Raw genomic sequence first — 20,065 nt, forward strand, 5'->3', positions numbered from 1 at the left:
GGGTTTTCATGTTTTTAATGTTAAACCTGTCCTGTAAGTTTTCAGGACTCCAGGGAGCTGGTCTGGACACACCGACCCTACCACACAGGTCTGACTGCAAAGCGGCATGGCTGGGGCATAGTGTCATCCACTCGGATAGACAAATGATTCACATTGTGGTTTCCAGAGTATTTTCTTGCCCTAACAATCCTGCCAGAAAAGGTCTAGGCATCTCAGCTTGCTCACACATCCTGCTGTCACTCAACAGGCAGAAAGTCCTAAATAGAGCCGGTATAACCCAGCATTGATGAACTATTAGTCACCATCATCAAAGAAAGAAGCAGGCAGCAGTAAATACGAGCAGGAGGGGACCACCTGTCCACCTCTTAGGGTAACGCTGTGCCTTCTGCTTCCACACACGCTGCTTCGCAATGCACAGTAAAGCTGCATAGAAAGGCACACTAGCCATTCACTGGGCTCCCCATAAAACGAGAGCCCCATATTGCTGCCTACCCTTCCTGTCCTACAGGCAGGCGCTGGACTCGCTCCACATTCTCACTCCAGCCCGAGCTGCGATAGCACAGGACTGGCACGGTCCCATCGGCCAGGGCTGCACCAGGCAGCACTCCACATGCAGGTTTGCACCCATCCGCCATTTGCACAAACACTTCCTTCTTTTCAAGTAACAGCAGGGCAGATTCAGGGTTTTTTATTTTAAATCTATCTTAGGTTGCATGCAATGTGTGTTCTCCCACAGCAGAGAGCACTCCTTCTGCCCAACCTATTGCAGACCCCAGTTAAACTTCCCTGGGCTCTTCTGAGGCAGAAACAAAACATTTTTTTTTTTTTAACTATATATATAATGACGGAGTTTGCAAGAAGCCAACCAATAACGGAGTTGGGCTTAAGAGGAGAGAGGACACAAGAAAGAGCCTGCCTTTGCACTTGCGACTGGTCCGTCAGCAGGACGGAGGAGGCAGCAGCCCCACTGCCACAGAAAAGCCGGGCAGGTTTGGGATCCAGGACTGACACCTGGGGCTGATCCAGCTCTCCAAGCACTCAGTCTCCCACGTGCTTCCTGCCCCCAGCACTGGCTCCACGCTGGTGAAAGGCACTGCAGAGCAGTGTTTGCAGACCCTCCGGAGAGGGCTGCCAGGGGATGGCCCCTGCTCCCCCCGCAGCCAGGTACCCTGCGTGCAACCCATGATCCATGAACCAAAATGGGGAGTTTCCACCTAGTCCTTTCAAAGTGCAGAAAAAAGCCAGTTCAGCTCAAAAGTGAACAGTTTCTCTTTAAAGTATCACAAAGACACTTCAGAAGACAAAACCTGGCTCATTTTCCCCATTCGGCACACAAGGATGCACCTCCACACCCCTGAAGCATCCTGCAGGCACTTGCGTGAACGCAAGACAGAGACACACAAGACAGGGTGGTTCCCATGGGATGCACCCACATCCAGAGCAAAGCCAGCAAGGACATCACTGCAGTGACAGAGGGGATGGACATACCAGCCATAAGGCAAGCTCCGTGCCCTCAGGCAACCAGCTCAGAGGGGATGGCGGAGAAGGAAATGGGCGGCACACGGTGAAGGCGCACAGGGTGTTTTCCTTTCTTCCATGCTGAACTCCACCCCACAGTGGGGTCAGATCCGTGTGCTGAGCCTTTCAGTGCCAGGGGAAGCTTTCAGGATCAGCTGTGGAGGTAGGGATAGAGGAACTGGGAACAGATTTATAAGGAGGCAGACACAGGCTGGGTAACTCTTCATGAACTCAGATATAGTGTGAGTAGGAACAAAAGGGGGAAAAGAAGGAAGGGTAAGAAGAATAAGAAGAGAGAAAAAAATAAGGATAAAGGCGTAGTAACAGACAGGAAAGAATGGTCAACAGATAATGGAGCTGGAAATAAAGGCATCTGAAAAATAACAGAACTGGGAAGAGATATAAACCAGGTTTTTCCCATCTGCCTCCATCCACAGGCTGGACTGTTTCCAGGACTATTCCCATGGCAGCTCCAAATTTACTTCCCTGCTGCCATCTGCTCTGCAGCTCCCCTCCACACACGCTCCCGACTGGCACTTCTTCCCATCACCTGTTGCTGACATGGCAGACCTTTGGCTGCTGCTGAAAGCCAAGTGACACCAAGGCTTAGGGGGGGAAGCATCTGTGCATAAATCAAGAGCTGCTTTGTAGACCCAAAGCTCCCGTCCCCCCTCCTGGCTATGTCAGGGTTGGAGAACAGAAGCCGCAGCGTGGTGGGGTGCAGGCACCATACAGACCCACGGCAGCAGCCCCAGGACATACAGGCTCCAGCGAGGACTGAGGTGAGAAGAGGCTGCAGCAGTATTAGGTGCTGCACAGGAATGGCTTTGAATCAGCTGCACCAAGAAAGTCCATTTCCTCCTATCCCTGCGGCTCTTTGCTGTACTACAGATAAGATGCCCAGACTGTATCTTCCAGCAGCAAGGACGCTGAGTGCTTGCTGTGGTCCCTACAGTTAGATTTAGACCTTCAGTACAAGCTCAAAAAGGGACAGTCCCAAAAGGCTGAGGATTTTTTTTTTTAAATCTCTTAGAAAGACAAACGTATTAGTCTTAAATGCACTAGGTTAAACCTGGGCCATGTTTTTCTTTCCAGCTCTGTCTACCATGTCCTTCTGCCTCGACTCAGTCTGCGGAGGGGAGTGTGCAGGCAGCAGACTGGGAGGATCCGCAGGCTGCCTATAACTCCCTTGCATGAACTGCAAGGTGAAAACAACAGGTCTGAATGTGCCTGGATATCAGCCAACCCTAAGGAGAAACAAAAACTTCCTTTGCTCCCCTTGGGAGAAAGATCCACATGTACTGCCAAGACTGGTCTGAATCAGATGACTTGTAAGAGCATCAAGCCCATAACTGGGCTAAAAAGCCCCAAACACAGCATTCACCTCTTCCTTCCCAGCAGCCTTACAGCTGCGTCGTGCACAGATCCACCCAGCAGTGCCCAGTTTGAGCAAAGCAGCCTCAATGCACTGCAGCCAAATGTGAAGTCCTCCTCAGAGGTCATCTGCCCTGAGAGGAGCAGAAATCAACTGGTTCTTGCAAGTTCATTTACCACAAAAGCAGCCAAGGGTGCAGGAATAAGGCGTGCAGCATTTACCAGGGAAGATGAGTCAGCAGGCACAGGGGAAACAGCCTGCGTGTCTGCTCACACAGGAGCAGCGGGAAAAGTTTCCAGGTTAGCATCTCGGGGCCCCAGCAGTGCAACGCTCTCACCCACACTGGCCAGGCCTCTGCATTCAAAGCTCCCATGAGGAGCTCTGGGGTTTCTGCTCACCGCAACGCCCAGAGCTTTGGCTGCAGCTACGCAGCGCTGTGCCCTCAGCAGTGGCTCTCAGTGATGCCTCTTGGTTACCAACAGCACTTCTACCAGGGCTGAGGTGGTCCTTGGAAGAGCCCTCCCTGGGGCCAAGCAAGCTGCACCACAACTCAGTTATTCCTCAAGTCGTTACCCCGAAGTTTCACGCTTAAGACAGTGGAGCTCCTTAGGGAGATCTTGGCCAACTGCAGGGGTCTTTCTTTGTTCAAGTTTAGATGCAGTCACATGGAGAAGGAACGACTGTTGGAGTCGAACATGAGGCAAAGGTTTGCCAAGTCATGGCTTTCCCCCCATAGCTTAGCCCTGGCTTCAGAGCTGAGAAAAGTAACTTAAGTCCCTGTCAAATAAATACCGCACTGATCCCACCCAGGCAGCATGGCAGAAAAGATGAGGTATGATGAGCAACTCACAGCAATATAATCTTACCATACCCATACAGTAAGTGCTTACACCGGGGCTTCACCAACGTGTTAGTGAGCCATCACTGAAATAATATTTCACTACCTCCATTACGCTCTCTGCACTCCTAATTGCTTTCAATTACTTCTCATAGGCATAGCAGCTGGCTGACCAATGCTCTCCCCCAGTAAAGTTAAACAGCTCACTGTGGAGAGCACGGAAGGAAGTTCAACTATCAGTTTGCATCATCACTGCTTGAAAGCTGGGTCATTCACCTTCCCTGGAAACCTACCCCCACTACAAGTCAGAAATTAGCAACTACCCAGACATCAGCTACAACACACATTCTCTCCAGCATCCCCCACATGGGTTTCCAGCAGCCCCGCCATCCTCCTGCGTTCATTCAACAGGACCTGGCAGCAAGACCTGGCAACAGGCAGCAAGAAAAGACTTTCAAGGTGGGCGCTGCAGGCTATGCCTGAGCTCTTCCTCCAAAGGCTGGGAATGCTTTTGGTGCAATTTTCTAGCAAAACGTCATGTTCCCAGGAAGCTGCTGGGCAGATGGTTCTGCAGACCTCCTTCCTCTGCCCCCACAGCACAGTGGTCCAAGCCAAAACCCCACACAAGCGGTGCTCCGCAAGACCAAGGAGCCTTGGTGTTTCCCCTTAAAGAGCTTTATTTTCAGGGGAGGAGAAGAAAGGGCTGTTTGTGGATGGACTGCGATTCTGGCAAAACACCCTCCAGAAATTCAGCACATGGGAGACGCTGAGGATAGAAAACTTCAGCTCAGGTGGTCAGAGATAGGTAAAGCAAAGGCTTCCCAGAAAGGGCTGGGCAGAGGCACGCTGCCTGGCTAAGGGTAAAGACAGGCCACGGCTTCAATGGGAAGGACATGCCCTTCCGAGCACTGGCATGCCAGTTGGGAAGACTCCCTGGCATCCAGCACACCATCAAAGCACTGCCTGAACTTGGCACAGGCCCCAGGGCTGTGCCCTGAGCACTGATTTAGAGTTGACAGGAGCCAGCCCTGGTGTATGGGTTTAGCAGGACAACCAGCCCATTACCCTGGGCACGGGACAGTCGCCTTGAGCAAGATTAGCATTTGGCTATCTACACCTTCAGTTGCTAGACAGCACTGGTGGCTGAAAGGACCAAATCACCCTTGGTACATGGCCATTTTAAAAATAACCTTTCCCAAAGCCCCACAGTGCATAACCCTGTGTCTGTCTCGACTCCAAGAGCTGAAGGAGATCAGCTTGCAGGGCTGACGGGTATTTTTGGGCCCTCTGACTAATTGTCAGGACATATGCTGGGCATTCTTTACAAGGAAAAACAAAGCTGCAAAGTCCCCTCCAGTGAGGCCTATGGGGTTGGATTAGTCACAAAAGTTATTCTCAGAAATCTCTGCTTTGGGAGGGTTTGATTTCATTTCCAACTTCAGATAAGTGTGTTTTAAAATGGAGGAAGGAGTCAACTTCCTCGCACCCTGATACTTACAATGAGGGCTCAGCCAGGCTGGGCCACATTGTACCAACAGCAACAAGGGCAGGAGAAGTGAAAACCCTTCACCTTGGAGTGGCTTCAAATTCACAACTGCTTTTTTGGCACCGCATCACATGGGCACTCGCTGTCCGTGCCAAGGGACATGCTCCAGGACAAGCCAAGGAGAAGACACCCGCTGGAGGGGGGTGAGGAGGCCCACAAGCACCCACTCGCTTCTAAGATGGAGCCATGGTGCAGGCTTCTAAGACACCTTGCTCTGGTCCTGCATTACCACACATTTCCTCTGCTGAAACAGGAGCCATTTAACATTTCTCTGTGCCCAGGCTTGGTTTGTGGCCAGAGTTTATTTCAGCCACCATTCACATTAATATTTTGCAAATCAGCCCATCAAGTCTTTCATTAAAGCCCTGTTCATTGAACGACCACACATCACCCTGCTCAGCCAGGCTCTTTACCTCTCTCCTTTTGCAGGGAAGTTGGAGCCCTTGCCAGACTAGGAGACTACTTGCACTGATCCTAACTAAACTCGCCTTGGCTGCTCTTTCCCAAACTGACTTCCAAGAGACTAAAGACTCAGGCAAAACCAGAGAAGTCAGACAGACTTCCAGAAGAGCCTGGAGCCCTGATAAAGGAGTATTTTGCCAGCTGTGTCCCTCTTCCTCCCTCCATGCTCAGGAGCAAGGGACTCCCAGCTCAGCAGCTCCAGAGCCTCGATCCACTGCAGCCAAATGTGAAGTCCTCTCCTCAGAGGCCATGTGCCCTGCGAGGAGCGGAGATTGGCTGGTTCTTGCAAGTTCATTTACCACAAAAAAAGAATTTATTTTAAAAGCAACCTGATTGGGGTTTTTTTGTTGCAGTTCCTTGCTGCTTCTCCTCCCAAGGGCATCTTTCACCAATCCGAGCACCTCAACAGCACTTCACTCATATGCCAGTTTAAGCCAGCCCTCATCCTGCCCAGTTTCTCTACACTTATTAAGACAGCAAATAAACACCTGTATGCAACATCTCCACAACACTCTGGGTCACACAAGCCCAGAGCAGCCCACGTTTCCCCACCACCATGCAAGGCCTGGGTGCGCTCTGCCTTTCAGTCCAGAAGCGGTTTTGATGCTTTGAGCCCCACTGCTGTCTCACCCCGTGCTGCTGGCCCGTGCACTTGTGCTTTCCCCTTTCTCTGGTGTATAACAAACCTTGCTCTTTTCATTCAGCGGAAACACTGCACCAAAAGCACACACATCTCAAGGTGACGAGAGCTCTCTGAAGTCTCCACTAGTGCTTTCTGCATATTTTTCCCCCCGAGCTGCACAGCAATTTCCACTGAGGATAAGTGTTGTCAATTCAATTTCTAATAACGGCATTAAAATGTATGAGCCATTTCTCTGGAGTCAGGGGTAGTATTTTCAAAGAGCCTGTGTGATACAGGAATGTAAATCTCATTTTTCATAAAGTGATAAGGATCCCAGGTCTCCCTGGAAATCATGTCAGATCAGAGCTGGGCAAGGTCTACAGTAAAAAGCATTCTCCATGGAGTCTGTTAGAAAACATTGATTCTCATTTTATTTAAAAAAAAAAAAAAAAGGAACAAATATCTTTAAATCTTTCATCACAGTTAAGATTCAATTTCAGCCAAAACCAGAGAGACCCAGCCCAGCATGGCGCTCAGCCCATGGGCAGGAACCCAGCTCTGGTTTGCAGCATCCCAGCAGAGGGTCCTCATCTGCAGGATGGAGGCTGTTTCGGAGGTGGGGGACAGGGGAATTCTCCTCCCCACAACACCCTCCCACTCTAGTTTTTGGGTAACCGAGCAAAATTTCAGTTGCTTTTGTGTCTTCAGAAATATTAAGATCAGTAGACTAATACTTGTCAAGAGACAGTTCAGCCCAAAGCAGTATACGGAGAGGCAAGGTTATTTAAGCTGCTAAATTTAATTTGCCTCCCATTTGCTGAAACAGCAAATACCTTCATCTGCCACCTCCACAGGGATGGGCCAGGGCGTTCAGAGGCAAGAGAAGGTCCCCTCTCCTCTCCCATGCTCCCACTCAGGGTCTCATAGCAGCACTGCACGTTACAGCATTTCTATCAGTGCTCACTCCTACAGCAATGGGCAAAGTCTATGGGCTGTTACATTTATTAAACACAAACCTTGCAATAAGAAAAATAAGATACTTAGAGTGCTTAATTTTAAACATAGAAATAAACCAACTGGAGTTGGTACAACCACTTATGTGTTTGATTAAGCCACCCTCTGCTCTGCGGCTGGACCCAGGCCCAGAAAATGATTTTGTTTTCTTTTTCAAGTAGCAGCGAGACAATAAATTCAGGGACAACGAGTAACACAGTCTGCAAAGAGAAACAGCCCTCCTCAATACAATTGCTGCTAGCTGTCAAACAACTGTCCAAATCAAACTATTAGAGGATCGGCTCCATGTGACAAAAAAGCAGTGCTAATTGCACACAAGTGCCAGAGAAAACTGTCAAAAAGCTAAAGCAGATGTGAAACAGTGGCTTGCTTTCTTTTAAACCAGCCTGTGCAGCCGTATTGCACGAGAGCCCACAAGCACCCGTGTCCCGCTAGGAATGCTGCAGGACAATGGGGAAAGGGTGAGGCTTCCAAATCATTGAGGACTTTTCCTGCAATAGCAAGGACTCTGCTGTCCCTTTGATAAAGTTACACCTCTTGAGCCAAACTGTCGTCTCAACTGTGCTAGAGCAAGCCCAGTAGCAAGCCTTGCCTGCCTTATGCCAATGTTGAGCAAGGTTAGATTTGGTCCCAGCCAAGTCCAGGATCTGCAAAGTACAGCAGTGTTTTTAGTTGCCCAGAGACAGCCACAAAGCAAACACGCCTTGATACCAAGTAGGTGAAACAGTGGGGTGGGGACACGCTGCTGGGGGAGGACACGGGGAAGAGAGACATTGCAGGCGTGCAGGGATGCCTGTCCCACTTCCAAACACTAACGCCCACTGCTCGGTCCCATAATAAAGGGGCAACATAAAGGAATACGCAAACAATTCACACGCACGTTAGACATGCTGTGCCTCATCTCCAAAGAGCTGCTGAAAGCTGAAGATAAAATGCCATGGAGCAGTTCATTAGCTGCCTGTCAGCTCAGTTATGGGCAATATGGGGGACGCAGTGGAAGGAGCTGCACTACACAGCAGTCATACGGACTCAAAACCATCCGCTGGGATGGCCCAGGCACGCTGCTGAGATCACTACCAACTCTCTGCCAGCTATAAAAGGCAGATGTGTGCGGGTGAACTCATGCCTCTTTCACCCAAATCTCACTTAGTTATAACTCCTCACATTAAAATTGCCTTCTTTCAAATGCTGACCTGCTCCAAGTATTAGGGTTTCGTGAAGCCCTTCCCTAGAGCTGATGGCTGAATGCACTGGTGGCTGCAACAGAGCTGCCCGTGATGCTGAGAGACTTGGTCATGTCACCAAAGCATTTCCCACATGGCTCCAGAAAGGAGCCAGAAGAAATCCACCCACAGGCCTGGAAGGGGCTTGCAAGAACACAGAGACAGATTACTCCATGCTTGTAAAATTATAATAAAAGGCTTCCAAAATACAAAAATATCCCTGCTGAAACCAATGCCCTTTTTATAGATGCAACCTTCATGCCTTGCTCCAGAAAGCCATGAGGTTAATCCAAAAAAATATTGTGTTCTTGCATGTGAGTGGGTTCATGGATTACATCTCAGGGGCTCAGCTTTTGTCTGCATTTGTGCTGCTGATAATTGTTATCTGTTTTCAGACACTGGTAACTATGTCTTAAAATATTCAGTGAAATCCATCAGTGGGCCTCTGGTGAGTGGCTTATGCATTGCTTCATCAAGACAGCTGCCAGGCGATATGCTGATGTATTTCTACATCATTTCATGTACTTGATAACTCAGCAACAGGGAGCAAAAAACAAGAAAAGGGAGCAGCAGAGACCACCACCACACCTTTGTCAGCCTCCCCCCTGCAGCATCCTAGTGCAGAGGGACAGGCAGTACTTTCTCCTACAGACAGACTTCTTTAGTTAAACATTGTATTTCTTCAGAAAATTTGAATTCATTGAACGCAACTACATCTAGAAATATCTCCACCTTAGCAGAGAAAGGTACAGGATGCTATCGGAGCCCTGCCTGGACCCCTTCTGGCTGGGCTGCCAAAGAAACCAAGCACAGCACAGCCTCCTTGTCCTGCCTTTCCGAATGGCACAGCCAGCAGCCCTGCGAGAGCCCTCTCCAACCCCAACCTCCATCACCCAGGTCTCGGCTCTGCAGCAGAGAGAAAGAAAGCCATCTCTCTGCTTGCAGTGGCTGCTCCCACGCTGCCCGCTGTGCCCTGGCAGGAGCTGACCCCAGGGGCTGTCCAAGCGCAGGTCCTCCTGACACCTAGTGTCGCCTGCAGGCTTATTCCTGGGACCAACTGCAGGGACGGACAGACACAGAAAGCTGCCAAAGCCTGCCACTAGCATCAGCCCTTCAAAAGTCACGTCCTGATCTACTTAAACTGGGGACGCTTCAGGGTGAAATAATGGCAGAGCCCAAATTTTCAAGCTCCTGCCCCAGGTATGTTGCAGAAGAGGGTGAGGTTTTCCCAAGTCCTTGCTCCAGCCCCTGGAGCAGCAGCAGGGGAGAGGCTCTGCCCATCAGATACACCTGTCTAACTAGCTGCTTAAAACTAGCCCTTATCTGCAAGTCAAGCATCTCAGTTTTCCCCACAATCCTTGCACAGGGAGAGGCTTCCAAGATAGGGGAGATGGCGGAGGAGGCCACCTCTGCAGCACCTTCACCCACTCCCAGGGCTCTCCAGCCCACAGTCCCACCAGGAATGTCATCACCACACTTCCAGGAATTGTAAAAGCCCAGGCTCAGCAACCAGCCTCACACACCATCCCCTGCACGATCTCGTTTACAAGGCAAAAGCTCTCCGGCAAAACAGCTCGTACAGCGTCCAAATGTCAGTGGAGCAGACAGTGTTACTGTCGCTGGCTCTCTTTCCATCCGGCTGCTCCAGCTCAGGCACCGACGTTGCTCAGAGGATGAGCTCATCGCTATTTCAGGTTGAATTTGCACTTGGCAATCTCCCTGGTAACCAAAACAAATTACTCATTGGTTTATAACTGATTTATTGGTTGTTTGTTTCAGTGACTAGTGAAGTACACAGAGAGCTTCACCACATTATAGCACCAACACAGCCTGGGGTATGAGTGCGGGGGACGGTATTTACAGCCATTGCTATGGAGATGGGCTGCGTTAGTACTGGAGGTCAGAGGGAAAGCTGACTTCAGGCCTGACCCCAGTGACATGACACTGAGAAAATGAGGTGCGAGGCATGGCCTTCGCTCACACACACCACAGGTGACCCTGCATGGTAGCCCTCTGCCATCCCAGACACCAGATAGCCTCCTCCAGCACATCAGAGTAACCAGAGAGATGCTGTCTGCAATCCTCTCCAGCCAGAAATAAAAAAAAAATTTCCCCGAAACAGGTATTGGGAGGGCCTGACACTAGCATATCCACTAACACCAGCCATCATGAGCTTCATTTCACAGGTCAGGACTATGAGGACACAGGACAGTTATAGGACTTGCTGCCTGTTTATGCTCTTGGGCAGGAATTTCCTCCCGTTCATCATCACATGCATCAGCACAAAGGGCACTGAGAAGCCAGGGAAGCAGAAGTAACCCCAGGGTATTTGCCTGCTCTGCAACATGTAGAGTGCTTGAAAGAGAGCAGTGGTGTCCGTTTCTCTGTCATGCCTAGACCTGAGCCAAGATACAGCTCAGAAGTTGCCCAAATCGCCTCTTACATTTAACAAAGGGTTTGGGGATTTGGTTTTGTTTTGGGTTTTTTTGTTTTGTTTGTTTGTTTTTTACTGAATGCATTTTTGCAAGAAAGAAAAACTCTACCCTGACCAGCTCAATCCAGCAAGCTGAAATGTTGGTCAAGATATGTAATGCATGGCTAAGCCCCAAGCCCAGCCTTCTGAAATGAAAGCAGGCAGGTTGTGTCCCCTACCCACTGCAAGAAACCCATCCCACCACAGAGACGGATCCAGAATCAAAGTTTCCACCTTCAGCTAAAAATCATTATGGTGATAATGGTATGAGAGAGAAGGGAAGATTATGGCAAGAGGTGGATGACATGCTTATGTATCCAACAGAGCAAATCCGGACAGAACTAAACAGATTTGCATCCCCACTGAGTGCCTTTGTGCCGCTGCAGGGTGAACATGGGCTGCCCTCCCATCCTGCTCTGATGCCGTCACCTGGGCCGCTTCCAGAGGCAGCACTGAAATATGTTATACATCAAGTGGCGTTTACCTGGCAGGCTGTTCCAGAGGGGAAGCATGACTGGCTTTCAGTCGGCAGAGCAAGGGTAGATAGGAAACAGTATTTGCATGTGTTGAGTGAAATATATAGCTGTGAGATGAGACCAGAGAGAGATTGAGATTCTTGAACCCTGGACTGCTCATTACTGCCTCTCCTACAGTACTGTCAGAAGCAAGACCACATCAAGACAATGCTTAGAGCTCACCAGGGAATTTTTAAGTGAAAACCAATCAGTAGGAATTACTCAGATTTCCAAACGAGGACCACACAGCCCTGTGCTTCTGGAGGTGCTGTCTGTGTTTGCATTCCCTTGAACCACTGATTGCCCTGTGGTTAATGCTGTACTAAAGAACAGGACACGGTGCCAGGCCCCCAGGATGCTTTCAGGATCCTAACACTGCCTCCGTGGGCTGTTCATCTGAACAGATGTCAGCCAGAACAACTCATCCAGCCCGTCCACTGGATTAGGTAAGTCAGGCTAGAAAAATCTCTGTAGTACCCAGCAGCAGCGTGAGTGCACACAGCTGTCCCAGGGTGGCATGTCTTCTGGGACACAGGCAGTCCTGGGGATGACACACCTACAGGGTATTTTAAAGAGCTCTTTGCTATGTCAGTTCAATGAGAAGAGGGGCAAACCAAGAGGCACAGAATAAAGTGGAAAAGGCTCAAGAATCCAAAAATGAGATGCTAAGACAGAAGCTGGAAAGGCAGGCAGGCAGTGCCTCAGAAGTGACTAATTCCAAACCTTTGCTCCAATATTTATTATAGAAAAGAGCAGATAAGAAAGGCGGCTGATGGTAACAACTGCCAGGGGCGTCCAGTCCCAAGTTAAACAAATAGCAAATGCCTTGCAAGTAACCTGCCAAGTCAGAATGGTTCCCACAATTTGGGGCATTTCTTTAAAAGAAAGTACATTATTTTCTCCCACCCCAGCATCCTGTCAGCAGTGGGGGAGCTATATTTAGGGTGGTTTCATAGTTACTCTTAAGGGGATCTTTGGTCAGAGACCACTGGAAGCACATGAAAACTGAATATTCCCAAATGAAGGCACTGGGGAAGAGCTGGGAGCCAATTCCCTGCAGGAAAGCCAACTAGCAACCACTGTGGGCTGGACCAGCTGTGGGTTTAGTGTGATGAACCACTTCTATTTTTCTTAGCAGAGGAAGAAAGGCATGTCCAGCACACTGGTTCATAAGACAGTTTTGGAGGATTGAGTGGATTTTTCGCTGTCTCTGGCCAAGGAAAACAGTAGAGAGCAATTCTTGCTCTGCCAGAAGCTCTACATCCCCTGCTGCTTAGGCACTGGTGTAACACAAGAATCCTCACATACTGGGGCAGCTGCTTCAGCATTAAAGCTAGCTTGAAGCGAAATAGGTGGATTATAGGTCTCTGTACCAACCGTGCCTCCCAACAGGAGTCCCTTGGCATATCTCCCACATGCCATTGCTTGTTAACGGTGGTCTCTTAAACCCATCATTTCAGTAGATAGACACCACTGGAGCCAGCCATCATTTGATGTGAAGCTCCCGCTATCTCAAAGCATCATAAAGCATGAAGGTCTCTGATGTCTTGGGGTTGGTTTTTTTTTTTTTGGTATTTCTCCTGTTCTTTCTCCCCATCGACATCACAGTAGAGACATCAGAACAGACTCATTTCACTGTAGCTCTGCAGTTCAACAAGTAAAATGGCTCTGAAACATTTTGGTCCAAATTATTAAACCTCAAGCTATACCTGTTAGGAAGCCTCCTGTGAGGCAGATTTTAATCTCCTCTTTTCCACTCTGCTCTGGTTTCCCCTTTCCAGGAGTGGAAAGGTATTAGGAACAAGGAAGCTGAAAAGCCACCCTGCAGTGCTTGTTCCCAGCAGGAATAGTTTTTTCCTGTTCTTCATTAGAGGTCTGGGTGACAACTGGTATTCCGCATTTGATCCCAAGAGATCACAAATGCAGCCATGTCACACCACTTTTAATCCCTCACAGTTAACAGCTGTTGACTGCCTACTCACATGCCAAACAGCTGGCTCTGCCTAGCAGCAGGAAAAGAGAGATGCATCCTAAATTACAGCAATCACTAGGGTCACCTCAAGGAACAAAAAAAGATCAGGCACATCTGTGGAACGACAAGTAGGTCTTCTGAAAACACCAGTCTGAAGTCAAGAGGTTTTGAATTTCCTATTTACAAAAATAATGCAATTCTGTAACAGCATCCAAACCAAAATTGTAACTGTGCCTTAAAGTTTCCAGTCAGGCACACAGCAAAATACCAGCCGTTCCACCCTCGGCTGCAGCTCTGCCACTGTCAGGAACCCTGTCCTGGCTCTCCAACCTTTTCCAGGGCGCTCTAATTCGGCCTTTTTTGAAAGAGTGCTTCCTCAGGACCCTGTCTATCCCATTCCAATGTGGCTATAATGCAATCCTTGCCCTGCTTTCAAATAGCTTCAAAGCCCTAAATGTCATTTTAGTCCTGTCCTCCCATAGGACACAAACCCTATTTGCCATCTCTTCAGAGGGAGATGAAAAAGCTGGAGAAGCACAAGAGCATCCATCCATCCCCCAGACAACACCACGCTCTCTTGCTCCAACAGCAGGAATTTGCTCTGGCAGCATTCTTGGCACCACACACACCTGAATCACTCTGAAAGTATCAAGGGCCAAATCCTGCTTCAGTACATGCTGCAGGAACATGCAGGGAGGGTGAACACTGCCCCGCCAAGAAGGCTTTTTTGTGGCTTTCCACATACCAGCTTTGGAGCAGAGCAAAGCCTTTGTGGGAAATACTTCGAGCAGCAAAATGAGCCAATCTCTGGTAGATTTTTGGCTATGGGCCTGAGGAGGGTGAGCATATGGTACACACAGCATCTGCATCCCCTGGGACCGAGGGTAAGAAGCTGGGACAGGGCTCTGTTTTCCTGCCACCCTTCCCCTCTTTGCACCCCGCCTGTTTTGCAGGGCTCAGCAACACCCAGGCTCAGCAGCACCCACCCACAGGCTCCCTCCCAGCACGTAGACCTCATTTTAGCCCAACTTTGTGACTGCCTCTAGACACCGCAGGACTGCTTCCCTGCACCAAGCAACTCATAATCCTTCTTTAAGGAACTTTATTCCACCAATTTACACATCGTTTCAGAGCCCAAGTTTCCACAGTATTTTTGCTGAGTCTGCAGGCTCCCTTTGGACACAGGCAGAGGGTTGGCAGGGAGAAATGCTCATCACAGACCAGCCTCAGCCTCTCGGCTCCAATTCATTCCCACAGAAGCCAGCTGGGGTGATGTCCCCAGAGCTGGCTCTGGGCTGCCCATCTACAAAAAGCCCTAGTCAAAGCACATCAGGGAGTTGAAACACACTGGGCTATATCCTGTCTCTGAACCCCAGGGAAGAAGCCCCAGTGCCTTTGGTCCTACACCCAGCCAAGTGGCTGCAAACAGAGTTTTTACTGGACTGAGGGATAAAAGAACTGAAGCCAGAATATATGGCACAGTCCTTCTAAAACCATGCTGCAGAAGGGAAGCATGCGTTTATCTAAATAGCATTTAATCCTTTAGAGTCCTAGTGTCTCAAGAGCCATCTGCTTAAAACTCCTCTCCAAATCAGGGTATCTAAATGAAACATGAGGTCTCTTTCTTCCTCCCACACTCCCTCTGCCAGAATCAGACATGAAACGACTGATCTCAGACATTTCTGCTTTGACTCTCCCTGTCTGAATCTTCCGTAGAGAAATGAAAAAAAAAAAAAAAAAGAGATCCCAATGAATCAAGCTGAAGTATTTTGACTTACAATGCATTTTTTATTATAAAATCACAGGTCAGGTCTGGGAAGGTTATTGTATAGACATTATTTCCATTACCTTTTCAAGCAAAAGTGATTCCATATTGCTAAAGTTACAGAATCGCATCTGAAATCTCAGCTTTGCTACCTCTGCACTCCTACATGCAGAACGCAAGGTGACGATGGCTGGGGACCACGAGGGTGAGAGGTGGGCACCAGCTGCATAGCTCAGCCCTCCACACATCTGCTGGTGACATATGCATCTCACTGTGACCCCAGTGAAAGCCTGGCACCAGCCAGCCAGAACTTCCCCAGTCCTCTCCAGGAAGCTGCTCTGATTTAGGGGCATACCCAAAGCCTGAGCAAACTTTGCACACTGCTGGTGGTGATGCTTACCTGGCTGCATTTAACACCACTGGGACTTCAGGGCTAAGCAGCCCCATGAAAAGGGAAAGTGCTAAACATAGACTGGACTTGATGGTCTCATCAGCAAAGGTCAGAGGAATTTTCCAAGGTTCTTTAAGGAACTGACACCTAACACACACACACCCCCACACCCACCCCCCATACAACCCCTGGAGGGGGAATAAACTTAAAAGGACATCATTCACACAGGCTACTACTGAGGGGACAATATTATTCCTGGCTCACATAATTAGTTTTCTCCACTGAAGCACTGGAAGTTTCAGCCGTGTCCCAGCTCCTGCCCAGTGCTAGGAGCTGTATGTACTGACAGTGAGTACGCGTTTCCAAGATGGAGATGGGAAGGTGATGACAGCTGTGGTACCTGAACCGCACCAAAGGAGCACAAGTCTCCACCAGCATGCACAAAGCACAGAAAGGGCTATGGGATATCCTATAACATGGAACTACCCTCTTTTCACATAGGTATTACACAAAAGGAAGTAAATTGCTTCTTGAGGGCAAAGAAGGCAGTTACTTAAAGTTTTTGTTATATCCTAGTGCAATGGGTGTGGACTGTAAGTCATATTCACGGGATATGGGCTTAGATCAGAGATAAAGCACATCCTACAGCATCGTTCCCCTATTCATGGATGCGAACAGGGACCTGACAGGGCTCCCACCAGCTGCTTCATACCATATGTCTGGATTTTCCATTCATGGTACAGTTCGCTTGAAAGGCTGCTTCTGAAATAAAAGGCCAGCCAAGATGGGCTGGAGAGTGTTTATTTTCAAGTGTTTGAGTACCCTAAACATTGTCTCCTTTTGAAGAGCTGCCATTATTTACATCCAGGCAGAGAATTATACCAGCATACGTGGAGGCAAGCCATCGTTCACAGCAGGGAATAAATGTTTCTAACACAAGAAGTGAAGAGCCCAATCCTACAGACCTCCCCCAGCCAAAACTCCCCAAGAGCAGAGCAAGTCAGAAGCCACCTGTAAAACCCTAGCCCTGAACTGGTTCCTCAGAGCCACAGTCCAAAATCCGAGCAATTAACTTTCTTTTGCACTGAGCTCTTGGTGGGGGTTTTTTGCACTTGTGGTGTTAGCTCCGAAATACCTAACCCACATTTTTCTAGCAGGTATTAGTCAAGAATGAATTTTTATATACTGAGTTATTTAAGGAGAAACTAAGAACTGGTTTGTATTCAAGAATGCTGTACTGGGGGGGGGGGGGAAGGATGTTGTCACTGAAGTATGTGGGTGCTTTTATCATCAAAAAAGAAAGATTACATTTTAAGGCCATATTTGGTTGCTTGATCAGCTATTTGCTTTGTACATCATGCCTTAAGAATTTAAACAGTTTCCTTTCAGAAGTTTATTGTTGTTTTTTAAGAACACCCTTTCTCTCAAAACAAGGTAAAAGACTAATTGGTAGGCAGATTGTTTTAATCATTTTTCCCCCTTTCATGTGCTAGAGTTCAGTGATTTAAAAAGCAGCCACATCCATTTCTAAACCACAGACTAGCTCCCGCTTACACAATACAAACTGGACCAGAGTCACACACATTAACTTATCTTTTGCCTAGTTGCTAAAGAAAAGAGTAATGACAGAAACACCCATCTTGCAAACACATGGGCAAATAGTTTCACTCATGCAAGTGACTCCACAAATTAGATACAGGGGTGCAGTATTTGTATAAAGGTAAAGGTGTTTGCATCCACATGGGGACAGCTGCAAGTATGGCTCGTCAGAGACTCTGCAACTGCCTGGTAGTCCATAATATAGAAAGAAAGAGGAAGATGTGATAATTATTAGGTAAAAGCTTGCATTTCCATATTCCCCAATTCTGTTACTACCAGCCTGCTCCCACGATTCAGAGGGTATCAGTCCTCACTTTCTGAGAGCATCACATCACCTGAGAGCCCACGAAACAGCCACTGCTTTAGCTATTTCCTCCCCAGCTGTCATTAAAAGCTTTAAACAGGCACATCTCATCACCTGCCTAGGAAAACACACAGCTGACAGCTCTTACACGGCTCTGTACCACTGCAAACACTCCCTAAACACCCACTCGGCTAGGAAGCAAAGAGAAAAGCTATATTTATATCCCAGTGGCTGCCTGTACTTTCAAAGCCACCACCTTCCAGGAGGGAATACATGTATCAGAAAAAGAAGGTGCAAGAGAAATCAGAAGCGGGAATTTAGATAAATTCCACCCCCAAAACACCCCATAAAACAGAGGCAGTTTCTGAGGTTAACTCAGCGATCCACGAAGAAACTGCTTGCTAGAAAGAGTGTTTTAGAAGTACCTTACACATCCACAGACTTCCCGTTTCCCCCAGCCCTGCTCTCACAAACCCTTCCCCAGCAGAGCAGCCACAAGGCAGAGAAAAGACCCAGCACAAGCCCTGAAATCCGAAGATCTGCGAAGCACGGGATGCTGAAACGCTCCCTGCCCTGCTCAGCGAGATGATGCTCAAGAGGGAGAGACGGAGGCATGTGCTTACTGGCTGCCGGAGAGCCTGGGAGCTGCTGCGAGACGGCTGCTGCCTGGAGGAGGGAAGGGATGGACTGAACCCTGCGTGCGGCTCTGCACAGTGCCTCGGCAGTGGGATGGACGTGGGAGCGCTTCGGTCCAGGGCCGTGCCTCCAGCCTCGCAGAGGCAGCGCGGCTGGGCTGGGGTGTCCAGCTGGCGGGACAGCGGCGGCTTTGCCACTTATAGCAGGGAGGCGCGTTGCAAAAAAAAAAATTAGTCCAGCCAATAGCACTGTTCCTGCCTGGGGAGCAGCTGGAGGGGGGGGAACAGCCTGCTCCTCCCAGGGCCTCTGCATGGTCCATGGGGGGAAAACCCAACCAGTGACGGCACTTTGCCAGCATAGCTGTTCCCCTGCTTCCCCACAAAGCGAAGCGCTGTTACTGGGACCCATGGGACTCACCAGGCTGAGCAAAGCCCTGCTATCCCCAAAGTGCTAGGAGTCATGCTCCCAGACTGTTTCACGCAAGGAAAATGCGGCACAAAAAACTCTGTTTGTGGGCAGCTTTGTTGCCAGCCTCCCATCCTGTCAAAGCTACCCTCTCTCAAAGCTAAAGCTTTTCCTGGCAGCTCTGTTACAATATGTGTCACCTTCAGGTTCATAGACAGAGTTTCCAGGGCAGAAGAAGGGATGCGTTTCAAGTCAGCAGCCTGCAGGGAGGGAAGGAACCCAGCTGAAGAGAGCACAGCAAAAATGATGCCAGAAGAGGAGTATTTTCTTCAAAGCAGACATGAGAAAAAGTACTATCAGGTAGCAAGTCATTCCTATTTTTAAACAAATCTGCCTGTTTGTGCTGCACCACACTAGGCAAATCTGACAACATTCACATCTGTTTTCTTTTCCCCCTCCTTTCTCCATCCCTTATCCCTTTTTTTTCCTGCTCTTATATCTTCCAAGTTTGTCCTGCTTTCTTCCATGCTTCTGCTATTGGATATGTGGTCCAGCAAATAAGTTTGTTTTTTAACAGGAGGTGCTTGGGTTGGAGCTCTTGCACTACAAATAGGCTTTTGTGGTGCCTTGGAGAGCCACAGAGCTTCTGACTAATGGCAGGAGGGGCTGGGCATCCTGGTGGGCACGCTGAATACGCCCCCGGTATCCCTGGAAAGCAGATCATTATACTTGGGCCAAGGAATTTCTGTTTGTTTAGTAAAACGAAACAAACATTGCCTAAGAGCAAACACGCTCTCTTTACAAAAGCATTTGTATTTGTGTGTCTCTATTCTTTCAACAGGTAAGTCCCACAGATTCTTCCAACACTGCATCATCCATATTAACAACATTCCTAGCAGGGACGAGAACATTGGGTTGCCCTGAGGTTCAAGGCTCAGACTGTCACCACTTGCCAAGAGCAACTTCAGGCATGCATAAAATACAGATGTGAAACAGCAACATTATTTATCATTATGGACTGAAGTTTACATTTTATTTTCAAAAGAATCCAAATACCCATTTCTAGCTCATTTTTCCAACAGCTCGCCCAACAAGCATAAGCCTTATTGACCATCAGCAAGAGCTCTTCTCTAGTGGCTGTCTGTAACCAACCATCAGACTAAGGCCCCCCTGGACCCTGAGGTATGATGCTGCTTACATGATTGCAGCTGCAGAGCTCTGGGATTCATGAGAAGTCACAGAGACTAAGACCCCTCAAGGATGGGACATTCAGACAGAACATTCCCAATTAGATAAATCAAGCCAAGAACTCCAGGAGAAAGCAGAGTTGTAGAGTGCAGGGATATAAAGACAAACTATGTGTTGCACAGCTGTAGGAAAATGTCACCGGGGCAAGTTACTCTGCAG

At 48.7% G+C, this 20,065-nt stretch overlaps 1 protein-coding gene across 2 annotated transcripts in view; it reads right to left on the minus strand.

Annotated features, from left to right (window-relative positions):
* The window catches only part of FHL1 (four and a half LIM domains 1), a 33,222-nt gene extending 14,783 nt beyond the window's left edge, over nucleotides 1–18,439 (minus strand). The window contains exon 1 of one of the 2 annotated variants that reach the window (XM_072877337.1): nucleotides 18,241–18,439. The gene's annotated coding sequence lies outside the window, so the exon portion shown is untranslated. The remainder of the gene's footprint in view (nucleotides 1–18,240) is intronic. The other variant, XM_072877338.1, reaches the window with a different exon arrangement.
* Between the last annotated feature and the right edge of the window lie 1,626 nt (nucleotides 18,440–20,065).

Source organism: Ciconia boyciana, chromosome 12 (assembly GCF_034638445.1).
Source record: "Ciconia boyciana chromosome 12, ASM3463844v1, whole genome shotgun sequence".
Taxonomy (NCBI): domain Eukaryota; kingdom Metazoa; phylum Chordata; class Aves; order Ciconiiformes; family Ciconiidae; genus Ciconia; species Ciconia boyciana.